The 12,197-nt window shown below is 40.2% G+C and overlaps 1 pseudogene; it reads left to right on the top strand.

Moving 5' to 3' along the window:
• The first annotated feature begins 1,385 nt into the window (after positions 1–1,385).
• Positions 1,386–12,197, top strand: part of LOC135277192 (NANOG neighbor homeobox-like) — a 70,371-nt pseudogene continuing 59,559 nt past the window's right edge.

Here is a 12,197-nt window from a genome sequence, read left to right as displayed (position 1 = left end):
AAACATATTTTTGTCTCTGTGTTTCAATATATATTGCTAGGAGCCTATGTATGATGTAGTCACAGTTTACTAATGTACATCCTCCAAATTACTAATTTAATATCATCAAATATCCAGACACTGTATTTTCTTGTTAAGCTGTACAGTTATTTATAGTTTATTTGAATTTATAGTTTATTTCAATAAAGACTACATATTGCATTTGTTAGATGTCTCTTTAAATTGTGGTAAAATATATATAACATAAAAATTATTCTCATAACCATTTTTAAGTGTACAGTGTAGCAGCATTAAACACTTTCACATTTATGTGTAGCCATCATCTCCATTCGTATACAGGACGTTTTTCATCTCGTCAAATTGAAACTATGTGACCGTTAAATAACAACTCCTTTCTCCTCCTTCCAGTCCCTGGCAGATATCATTCTACTTTCTGTTTCTGTAAAAATTTAACTGTTCTTGATATTTCATATATGTAGAGTCATATAGTGTTTGTCCTTTTGGGACTAGCTTATTTTATTTAGCCTAATATCTTCGAGGTTTGGTCATGTTATAGCATATAACAAAACGTCCTTTCAGAAAATTAGCGTTTCAACCATTTTTAAGTGTACAGTTCCGTAGTATTAAGTATGTTTGTATTGTTGTGAAATAGATCTCTAGAACTTTTTCATCTGCAAAACTGAAACTCTATATCCATTAAACAGCAACCTCTTATCCCTCCCGACCAACCCCTGGCAATCATCATTCTACTTTGTGTTTCTATGAATTTGATTATTTATTTACTTATTTTTCCTTTTTTGAGATAGAGCCTTGCTCTGTTGCCCAGGTTGGAGTGGAGTAGCAAGATCTGAGCTCACTTCAACCTCTGCCTCCCGGGTTTAAGCGATTCTCCTGCCTCAGTCTCCCAAGTAGCTGGGACTACAGGCGTGTGCCACCATGTCTGGCTGATTTTTGTATTTTTAGTAGAGATGGAGGTTCACTATGTTGGCCAGGCTGGTCTCGAACTCCCAACCTCACAATCCACCTGCCTCAGCAACCCAAAGTGCTGGGATTACAGGCATGAGCCACTGCACCTGGCTTAATTACTGTTAGTTACCTCATATAAGTGGAATCATACAATCAATATCTGTCTTTTTCAGCTGCCTTATTTCCCTTAGCATGTCCTGAAGTCTCAACCACATTGTAGCATGTGACAGGATTTCCTTCCTTAAAGGCATCATAGTATTCCATTGTATGTCCATTGTATGTGTGATGGTTAATTTCATGTGTCAACTTGACAGGACAACGAGTGCCCATATATTTGGTGAAACATTATTCTGGGTGTTTCTGTGAGGCTGTCTTTGGATGAGATTAACATTTTTAAAAACATTGAAAAGGGCCAGGCTCGGTGGCTCACGCCTGTAATCCCAGCACTTTGGGAGGCCGAGACGGGCGGATCACGAGGTCAAGAGATCGAGACCATCCTGGCCAACATGGTGAAACCCTGTCTCGACTACAAAAATACAAAAATTAGCTGGGCATGGTGGCGAACGCCTGTAGTCCCAGCTACTTGGGAGGCTGGGCAGGAGAATTGCTTGAACCCGGGAAGCGGAGGTTGCAGTGAGCCGAGATCGCGCCACTGCACTCCAGCCTGGTGCCTGGCGACACAGCGAGACTCTGTCTCAAAAAAACAAAAAACAAAAAAACAAGAAAAACATTGAAGAGAAAGAAAGCAGTAGGGGAAAGAGGAACAAGAAAGAAGGCTTTGAAAGAGCAGCCATTGACTCAAGCCCAGGAAGGGATGGTGTCCAGGAAGTGGGAGAATACACTTTTTTAACATGGAGAGAGATCTTGATACTTCAGAAGCCCCTGATGATTCAAATCTTTTTATACAGAAACAACCAGCTATGCCTTGGGATCAAAATCCTGAACAATCAAATGGAAATTACAGTGAAGATGAACAAAAGGGAAAGCAGAAATCAAGAGAAGGAGGAGGAGAAGCTGGCGGAAAGAGAGAGAAAGAAAAAGAAGAGGAAATAGAAAAGGAGCTGGACAATGAACAGGAAAAAAAAAGGAAAATGGAAAATGAGAAACAGAAACAGTATCCCAAGACAAGATTAGTCAGCAAATCCCTCATGGACACTCTCTGGGCAAAGTTTAAGCAAAACAGGTGCCCCACAATGCAAGAGAGTCTATCACTCTCATTTGAATTTGGCATGACACGTAAGCAGATAAGTCAGTGGTTCTATAAAAAGAGGAAGAAATATAATAAAGAAATGTCCAAGAGAAAGCATAAGAAAAAACATATGAGATGGGGTCTCTGTGTTGCCAAGGCTGGTCTTGAACTCCTGCCCTCAAGCAATCTTCCCACCTTGGCCTCCAGAAATGCTGTGATTACAAGCAGGAGCCATTGCACCTGGCTAACACGTTTTATATGACACCATTCTTACCAATAAATAGAATTCTGTAAGGATAAACAAGAAAATATTAACAATTGTTAATTCTGTGGAGCAGAACTAAATGAGGGGAGTACAAAGGAGTTTTTATACATTTTATTTTTACTCTACTGTAGGTTTAAAGTTTTATAATGGATGTTAATTGATTTTATTTAAGAAAAAAATCAATAAAGAAATTACCAACCTCTGGGAAAAAAATTGAAAAAAATTGATGTATAATAGTTGTATGCTTTTCTCCTTCTTTCTTTGAGCTGGGGTCTCACTGTATTGCCCAGGCTGGAGTGCTCTGGCAACTCTCAAGTACCATCGTAGGATACTTCATCCTTAGACTCCTGGCCTCAAGCGATTCTCCTGTTTCAGTCTCCCAAATAGCTGGGACTGTAGGTGCACACCACTGTGACTGGCTTTGTATGATTTTTAGAAGGCTAGAATTTTACAAGACATGTAAACTTTCTCTAGGCAAATATGGGGTTAGTTTTGATAGACATGTACTCTCTTATTCAAGGAATTGAAACATTTCCATGCATTCTGTAAATATTCAGTTATTTATTTATGTTTTAGAGACAGGGTCACACTCTGTTGCCCAGGCTGGAGTGCAGTGACATGATCATGGCTCACTGAAGCCTTGAGCTCCTAGACTCAAGTGACCCTTCCGTCTCAGTCTCCCAAGTAACTGGGACTCCAGGTGTGCACCACCATACCTGGCTACTTTTTAAATTTAGTTTATTGGTAGAGACAGAGTCTTGCTATGGTACCCAGGCTTTTTTTTTTTTTTTTTTTTTTTTTGAGATGGAGCCTCACTCTGTCATCCAGGCTAGAGTGCAGTGGCACGATCTCAGCTCACTGCAATCTCTGCCTCCCAGGTTCAAGCAATTCTCCTCCCAAGGAGCTGGGATTACAGGCACCCACCTCCATGCCTGGCTAATTTGTTTTTTGTATTTTCAGTAGAGTTGGAGTTTTACCATGTTGGCCAGGCTGGTCTCAAACTTTCAACCTCAGGTAATCTGCCCGCCTCAGCCTCCCAAAGTGCTGGGATTACAGGCGTGAGCCACCGCACCCAGCCTATGTTGCTCAGGCTTCTATAAATATTTAGAATACGCTGTATATTCGGCACTGGGTGAGCAAGAAAGGACACATTTTGAAGCACATGCTTAGCCAATTTTTAGTGCTCCATAATTACTTATGAATAAATGAAATTGGATTCCCAGCTCACACAGGTGTCCCTAAAGCACATACTGTAAAGATGCCAAGCAGGTATAATGAGCAGGGAATTCTTGGTGTGTCTGTTTCTGAAAAGATACTAGAGAACTAAAGAGGACAGAGTAGAAAGTAGAACTGTCATTCTACCTAACATGGTGAGGCATTCCAAGGGGGAAAGGAAATGCTATCCGGTCCCTTACCACGTCTCTCCATTCGCACACAGCCTCTGATAGGGTTTCTAGCACTTGGTGCAGGTTTCAGGTGGTCAGCCAGGGCCTAGGAAGCCTCTGATGCAGCCTGAAAGATTTTACTCCTGTTCTTCATCTGCATTCCTTAGATAACTTCTCCCAATTATTAGAGTCAGCATTTTCGTTCTTCTATTCTTTTCCACTTACATGTATAAAATAATAAGGGCAAAATGCAATAAAATATTAAAGTTGTTGACCCATTTAAACACTTTACACAGAAAAAGCTGTCAAGGTTGCTGAGAACGCAGATCAGCTCTGAAGTTTCCCATAGGACCGCCTAAAGTGTCGGCCCAACGGTGGTTGAGGGGCCCTGGTGTACATCAAAGTGTGGGTGTTCCAGATGTGGCAGTCACCAAACATCAAGGAGAGGTTCCAGTGCTGGTTCCTGAAACTAGAGAATTACCTCATCACTCAAGACCTAATTGTTTGTTTGTTTGTTTGTTTGTTTGTTTTTTGAGACAGAGTCTTATTCTGTAACCCAGGCTGGAGTGGAGTATAGCGGCGCGATCTCGGCAGGCAATTCTCCTGCCTCAGCCTCCTGAGTAGCTGGGACTACAGGTGCATGCCATCACGCCTGGCTAATTTTTGTATTTTTAGTAGAGATGGGGATTCGCTATGTTGTTCAGGGTGGTCTTGAACTCCTGACCTCAGGCATTCAGGTGTCAGCCACCACACCCGGCCCCTAATTGTCTTTATATACAGCATGCAAAGGACTGGGCTCTCTGAAACCCAGAGATCTAAACTGTTTGCTTGGGAGACTCATCCAGGTGGCAGTTACTCATGGAACACCTATGCTCTGGCAAGCACATTCCAGTTGCTGGGAAATGGCAGTGAACGGGCAGGCAGAAATTCCTGTCTTCTAGGGGCTTACCTCCTGCTAGGGATTAGAGAAAATACACAAATAAGTAAAGCTCACACCTGTAATTCGAGCCCTTTGGGAGGTCAAGATGTGATGATACCTTAAGGCCAGGAGTTTGAGACCAGTCTGGCCAACACAGTGAGACCCTCTCCCTGCAAAAAAAGTTAAAACTTAGACAGAGGTGGTGGTGCGCACCTATAGTCCCAGCTACTCAGGAGGCTGAGGAAGGAGGATTGCTTGAGTCCAGGAGTTCAAGGCTGCAGTGAGCTAAGAAAGGTACCACTGTATTCTAGCCTGGGCAACAGAGTAAGACCTCATCGCTAATAAATGAATGAATGAATGAATGAATGAATGAATAATAAAATAAAATAAACCAAATAGAAATGCATGGGATGCGACCAGCATACCTCAAAACTGTCCAGGCCATCAGAAACAAGGAAAACCTGAGAAGCTGCCACAACCATGAGAAGCCTAAGGATATGTGAGGACATTAGGTAAAAATCAGGGAAACCTGAATGAAGTTGGACTTCTGTTGATAGTAGTAATGATGATGACATGTATGGGTGATAGTAGTGATGATGATGTGTGTGTGATGATAGTGATGTGTGTGTGTGTGATGACAGTAATGACATGTATATGTGTGATGATAGTAATGATGATGACGTGTGTCTGTGATGATATTAATGATGACGTGTGTGTGTGATGATAGTAATGATGATGATGTGTGTGTGTGTGATAGTAATGATGACGTGTATGTGTGATGTAGTAATGATGTGTGTGTGATGATAGTAATGATGATGTGTATGTGTGTGATGACAGTAATGTGACGTGTGTGTGTGATGATAGTAATGATGATGACATGCATGTGTGTGTGTGTGTGATGATAGTAATGATGACATGCATGTGTGTGATGATAGTAATGATGACGTGTGTGTGTGATGATAGTAATGATGACATGCATGTGTGTGATGATAGTAATGATGACGTGTGTGTATGATGATAGTAATGATGATGATGTGTGTGTGTGTGTGATGATAGTAATGACGTGTATGGTGTGATGTAATGATGATGATGTGTGTGTGATGATAGTAATGATGACGTGTGTCTGATATTAATGATGACGTGTGTGTGTGATGATAGTGATAATGTGTGTGTGAGATGACAGTAATGACGTGTATGTGTGTGATGATAGTAATGATAACGTGTGTCTGTGATGATATTAATGATGACGTGTGTGTGTGATGATAGTAATGATGATGATGTGTGTGTGTGTGATGATAGTAATGATGATGTGTATGTGTGTGATGACAGTAATGTGACGTGTGTGTGTGATGATAGTAATGACGTGTATGCGTGTGATGATAGTAATGATGATGTGTGTCTGATGATATTAATGATGACGTGTGTGTATGATGATAGTAATGATGATGATGTGTGTGTGTGTGTGTGATGATAGTAATGACGTGTATGGTGTGATGTAATGATGATGATGTGTGTGTGATGATAGTAATGATGACGTGTGTCTATGATATTAATGACGTGTGTGTGTGATGATAGTGATAATGTGTGTGTGTGTGAGATGACAGTAATGACGTGTATGTGTGTGATGATAGTAATGATGACGTGTGTCTGTGATGATATTAATGATGACGTGTGTGTGTGATGATAGTAATGATGATGTGTGTGTGTGTGTGTGTGATGATAGTAATGACGTGTATGTGTGTGATGATAGTAATGATGACGTGTGTCTGTGATGATATTAATGATGACCTGTGTGTATGATGATAGTAATGATGATGATGTGTGTGTGTGTGTGTGATGATAGTAATGACGTGTATGGTGTGATGTAATGATGATGATGTGTGTGTGATGATAGTAATGATGACGTGTGTCTATGATATTAATGATGACGTGTGTGTGTGATGATAGTGATAATGTGTGTGTGTGTGAGATGACAGTAATGACGTGTATGTGTGTGATGATAGTAATGATGACGTGTGTCTGTGATGATATTAATGATGACGTGTGTGTGTGATGATAGTAATGATGATGATGTGTGTGTGTGTGTGATGATAGTAATGACGTGTATGTGTGTGATGATAGTAATGATGACGTGTGTCTGTGATGATATTAATGATGACCTGTGTGTATGATGATAGTAATGATGATGATGTGTGTGTGTGTGTGTGAGATGATAGTAATGACGTGTATGGTGTGATGTAATGATGATGATGTGTGTGTGATGATAGTAATGATGACGTGTGTCTATGATATTAATGATGACGTGTGTGTGTGATGATAGTGATAATGTGTGTGTGTGTGAGATGACAGTAATGACGTGTATGTGTGTGATGATAGTAATGATGACGTGTGTCTGTGATGATATTAATGATGACGTGTGTGTGTGATGATAGTAATGATGATGATGTGTGTGTGTGTGTGATGATAGTAATGACGTGTATGTGTGTGATGATAGTAATGATGACGTGTGTCTGTGATGATATTAATGATGACCTGTGTGTATGATGATAGTAATGATGATGATGTGTGTGTGTGTGTGTGATGATAGTAATGACGTGTATGGTGTGATGTAATGATGATGATGTGTGTGTGATGATAGTAATGATGACGTGTGTCTATGATATTAATGATGACGTGTGTGTGTGATGATAGTGATAATGTGTGTGTGTGTGAGATGACAGTAATGACGTGTATGTGTGTGATGATAGTAATGATGACGTGTGTCTGTGATGATATTAATGATGACGTGTGTGTGTGATGATAGTAATGATGATGATGTGTGTGTGTGTGTGATGATAGTAATGACGTGTATGTGTGTGATGATAGTAATGATGACGTGTGTCTGTGATGATATTAATGATGACCTGTGTGTATGATGATAGTAATGATGATGATGTGTGTGTGTGTGTGTGATGATAGTAATGACGTGTATGGTGTGATGTAATGATGATGATGTGTGTGTGATGATAGTAATGATGACGTGTGTCTATGATATTAATGATGACGTGTGTGTGTGATGATAGTGATAATGTGTGTGTGTGTGAGATGACAGTAATGACGTGTATGTGTGTGATGATAGTAATGATGACGTGTGTCTGTGATGATATTAATGATGACGTGTGTGTGTGATGATAGTAATGATGATGTGTGTGTGTGTGTGTGTGATGATAGTAATGACGTGTATGTGTGTGATGATAGTAATGATGACGTGTGTCTGTGATGATATTAATGATGACCTGTGTGTATGATGATAGTAATGATGATGATGTGTGTGTGTGTGTGTGATGATAGTAATGACGTGTATGGTGTGATGTAATGATGATGATGTGTGTGTGATGATAGTAATGATGACGTGTGTCTATGATATTAATGACGTGTGTGTGTGATGATAGTGATAATGTGTGTGTGTGTGAGATGACAGTAATGACGTGTATGTGTGTGATGATAGTAATGATGACGTGTGTCTGTGATGATATTAATGATGACGTGTGTGTGTGATGATAGTAATGATGATGTGTGTGTGTGTGTGTGTGTGATGATAGTAATGACGTGTATGTGTGTGATGATAGTAATGATGACGTGTGTCTGTGATGATATTAATGATGACCTGTGTGTATGATGATAGTAATGATGATGATGTGTGTGTGTGTGTGTGATGATAGTAATGACGTGTATGGTGTGATGTAATGATGATGATGTGTGTGTGATGATAGTAATGATGACGTGTGTCTATGATATTAATGATGACGTGTGTGTGTGATGATAGTGATAATGTGTGTGTGTGTGAGATGACAGTAATGACGTGTATGTGTGTGATGATAGTAATGATGACGTGTGTCTGTGATGATATTAATGATGACGTGTGTGTGTGATGATAGTAATGATGATGTGTGTGTGTGTGTGTGTGTGATGATAGTAATGACGTGTATGTGTGTGATGATAGTAATGATGACGTGTGTCTGTGATGATATTAATGATGACCTGTGTGTATGATGATAGTAATGATGATGATGTGTGTGTGTGTGTGTGATGATAGTAATGACGTGTATGGTGTGATGTAATGATGATGATGTGTGTGTGATGATAGTAATGATGACGTGTGTCTATGATATTAATGATGACGTGTGTGTGTGATGATAGTGATAATGTGTGTGTGTGTGAGATGACAGTAATGACGTGTATGTGTGTGATGATAGTAATGATGACGTGTGTCTGTGATGATATTAATGATGACCTGTGTGTATGATGATAGTAATGATGATGATGTGTGTGTGTGTGTGTGATGATAGTAATGACGTGTATGGTGTGATGTAATGATGATGATGTGTGTGTGATGATAGTAATGATGACGTGTGTCTATGATATTAATGATGACGTGTGTGTGTGATGATAGTGATAATGTGTGTGTGTGTGAGATGACAGTAATGACGTGTATGTGTGTGATGATAGTAATGATGACGTGTGTCTGTGATGATATTAATGATGACGTGTGTGTATGATGATAGTAATAATGATGATGTGTGTGTGTGTGATGATAGTAATGACGTGTATGGTGTGATGTAATGATGATGATGTGTGTGTGATGATAGTAATGATGATGTGTATGTGTGTGATGACATTAATGATGACGTGTGTGTGTGATGATAGTAATGATGACATGCATGTGTGTGATGATAGTAATGATGACGTGTGTGTGTGTGACAGTAATGATGATGACATATGTATGTGTGGTCTTGTATCAGATGTTGATGAGTGTCTTGGAGAAAAGTGAAGCTGGGGTAGAGAGACAGGGAGTGCAGTGGGGTTAGGGGAAGGTGAGGAGGGCCCTACTGGGAAGATGGCATTTGGATAGAGCCCTGGGTGGAAGGGAGGGAGCATGCTATGTGGTTATCTTGGGGACAGCAAGGGGCATGGCCCTTCAAGAGAAAACAACAATGAGCCCATTAGAGAGCAAGGTCAAGGGGAGGTCCAGGGGTGGAGAGTAGAGCACGGGGGCCCAAGATCATGGGCAACCTTCTAGGTCTCAGTGAGGACTTTGGCATTGACTCTGGGCCAGATGTCGGCCAGATGGGTCTGGCCTTATTTGCAGCATGGAGTCCGTATCACATGGCCCTCCTTCCATGGGCTTTTGAGTCACCCTAGAGGTCATTGACAGGTAGAGCAGGAGTCCACCACCTGCAGCCCTGTAACCCTTGGGCCAAATCCTACCTGCTTGTTTTTCTGCAAAGCTGTGCACAGGTGAGCCAGCCACTTCCCTCTTACCTGCTCAGTGAGATTTCTTCATACGTTTGTGTTGCCATTGGTAATTGTTTGTCACATTGTATATTCCATCCTGCGATCTTCCTGACTTCCTAAATGATTTCTTTTTAAGGTGCATACTTTGAGATTCACTCTTGATGCTGTAAAGGTCAACGGGTTTTGGCAAATGCATAGTGTTGTGTACCCTCCATTACTGTGTCATACAGAATGGTTTCACTGCTCTGGAAAAACCCTGTGCATCACCATTCATCTCCCTTTCCCTTTAAACTCCTGGCAACCACAGACCTTTTCATCACCTCTGTGGTTTTGCTTTTGCTTTTGCAGAATGTCATCTAATTGGAATCATATAGCATGTGGCCTTTTTAGACTGATTTCTTTCACTTTGCGATATGCATTTAAGATTCATTTGCATCTTTTGTGTCTTCGTAGCTCATTTATTGTTATTGCATAACAATATTCCATTGAATGGATGTACCACACTTTGTTTATCCTTCCGCCTCTGAAGGGCATCCTGATTACTTCCAGTTTTGGGTGATTATGAATAAAGCTGCTACAGACATCTGTGTGCAGGCTTTTGTGCACATACAAGTTTTCAGATCAGTTGAGTAAACACCTAGAGGTGTGACTGGCGTGGTAAGACTGTGTCTAGCTGTGTATGAACCTCTGCTTTTTAGAGTATTATGGTAAGGTTGTGACTAGCTGTGTATGGACCTGTGATTTTTTTTTTGAACAGAGCCTCACTCTGTTGCCCATCCTGGAGTACAGTGGTGCGATCTTGGCTTGCTTCAGCCTCCACCTCCTGAGTTCAAGTGATTCTCGTGCCTCAGACTCCCCAGTAGCTGGGACTACAGGTGCATGCCACCACACCCAGATAATTTTTGTGTTTTTTAGTAGAGATGGGGTTTCACTACGTTGGCCAGGCTAGTCTCAAAATCGTGACCTCAGGTAATCCGCCTGCCTTGTCCTCCCAAAGTGCTGGGATTACAGGCATGAGCCACCACACCCGGCCAGTCTTCTGCTTTTTAGAGAATTATGGTAAGGCTGTGTCTAACTGTCCATGCATCTCTGCTTTTTAGTGTATTAAAATGGAAGGAATCTGTGACATTTTTTGGTCTGTGTCTCTTTTACAACACCATGTTACTCTTTTTCTATTTCTGGAGACTTGATTGAAATTTCTCCAGAGGAGTGTTAAAATTCAAATTGTTTTCAGTGAAATTTAAAATTATGATGGAACTTCTAAGAGTAGATTCTTAAAAATCTTTTTAATTTTAAAATTTATCCCCAGTGGGTTCTATCCTGAGAATTTAATAGATCGGCTGACTTAGAAGTTGAGGTAATTGAGATACAACAGTAAAAAGTTAAAAATAATCATTACTAGCATTCCTGGAGGCTTTGGGAGTGACAGGTACATTTAATTTGAAATTGCAAGGAAGATATTTCAGTGGACTTTATTTCCGGAGATATTTAAGATTCTCTCCATGTAAGGACATTAGAATCTAAATTATTTCTGACCAGTGCAGAAACTTGAAACATGTCAGAAACGTATTGTTATAAAAGGAGGAACAAAATGGAACAGGAAAGAGGCCTGGATGTTTTTTTCAGCTTTATTTTTTATCATTTCAATTATGAAATTATAGTTTTATAACTATTGATTTGTAATATTGACATGTAATAACATGTTGTGCATACTTAGAGTGTACGAATTAGAGCTTTGCTTATGCACATCGGACTGTACAATCAAGATAATGAACACATTTGTCACCTTCTGAAGAGTCCTCCAGCCTCTCTGTAACCCATCCCCCTGTCCCTGTCCCTGTCCCCAGGCAGCAACTTATCTGCCACTTTTAATCACTATAGATTAGTTAGCATTATCTAGAATTGTATGTACATTTATATATTATATATAATTTTACATAAATTATATACATGGAATCATACAGAAAATACTTTTGGTCGGGGGGGTTTTTTTGCTTTTTGGCATAATTACTATGAGATTCATGCATATGTTGGGTTGGATCAGTCCTTTATTTATTGCTGAGTAGTGTTCATACTAGTCTATGGTGCCGTGGACTGAATTGTAACCCCTGCCCCAAAATTGATATACTGAAGCCCTAGCCCTCAAAGTGACTGTATGTGGCCATAGGGCTTTTAGGAGGTAATTAAGGTTGACTGAGA

Source organism: Aotus nancymaae, unplaced genomic scaffold, assembly GCF_030222135.1.
Source record: "Aotus nancymaae isolate 86718 unplaced genomic scaffold, 86718_ANA_hifiasm-v0.15.2.pri h1tg000030l, whole genome shotgun sequence".
Taxonomy (NCBI): Eukaryota; Metazoa; Chordata; class Mammalia; order Primates; family Aotidae; genus Aotus; species Aotus nancymaae.
Note: the sequence above shows the minus strand (reverse complement) of the source record. Positions and strands in the feature narration are given on the sequence as shown.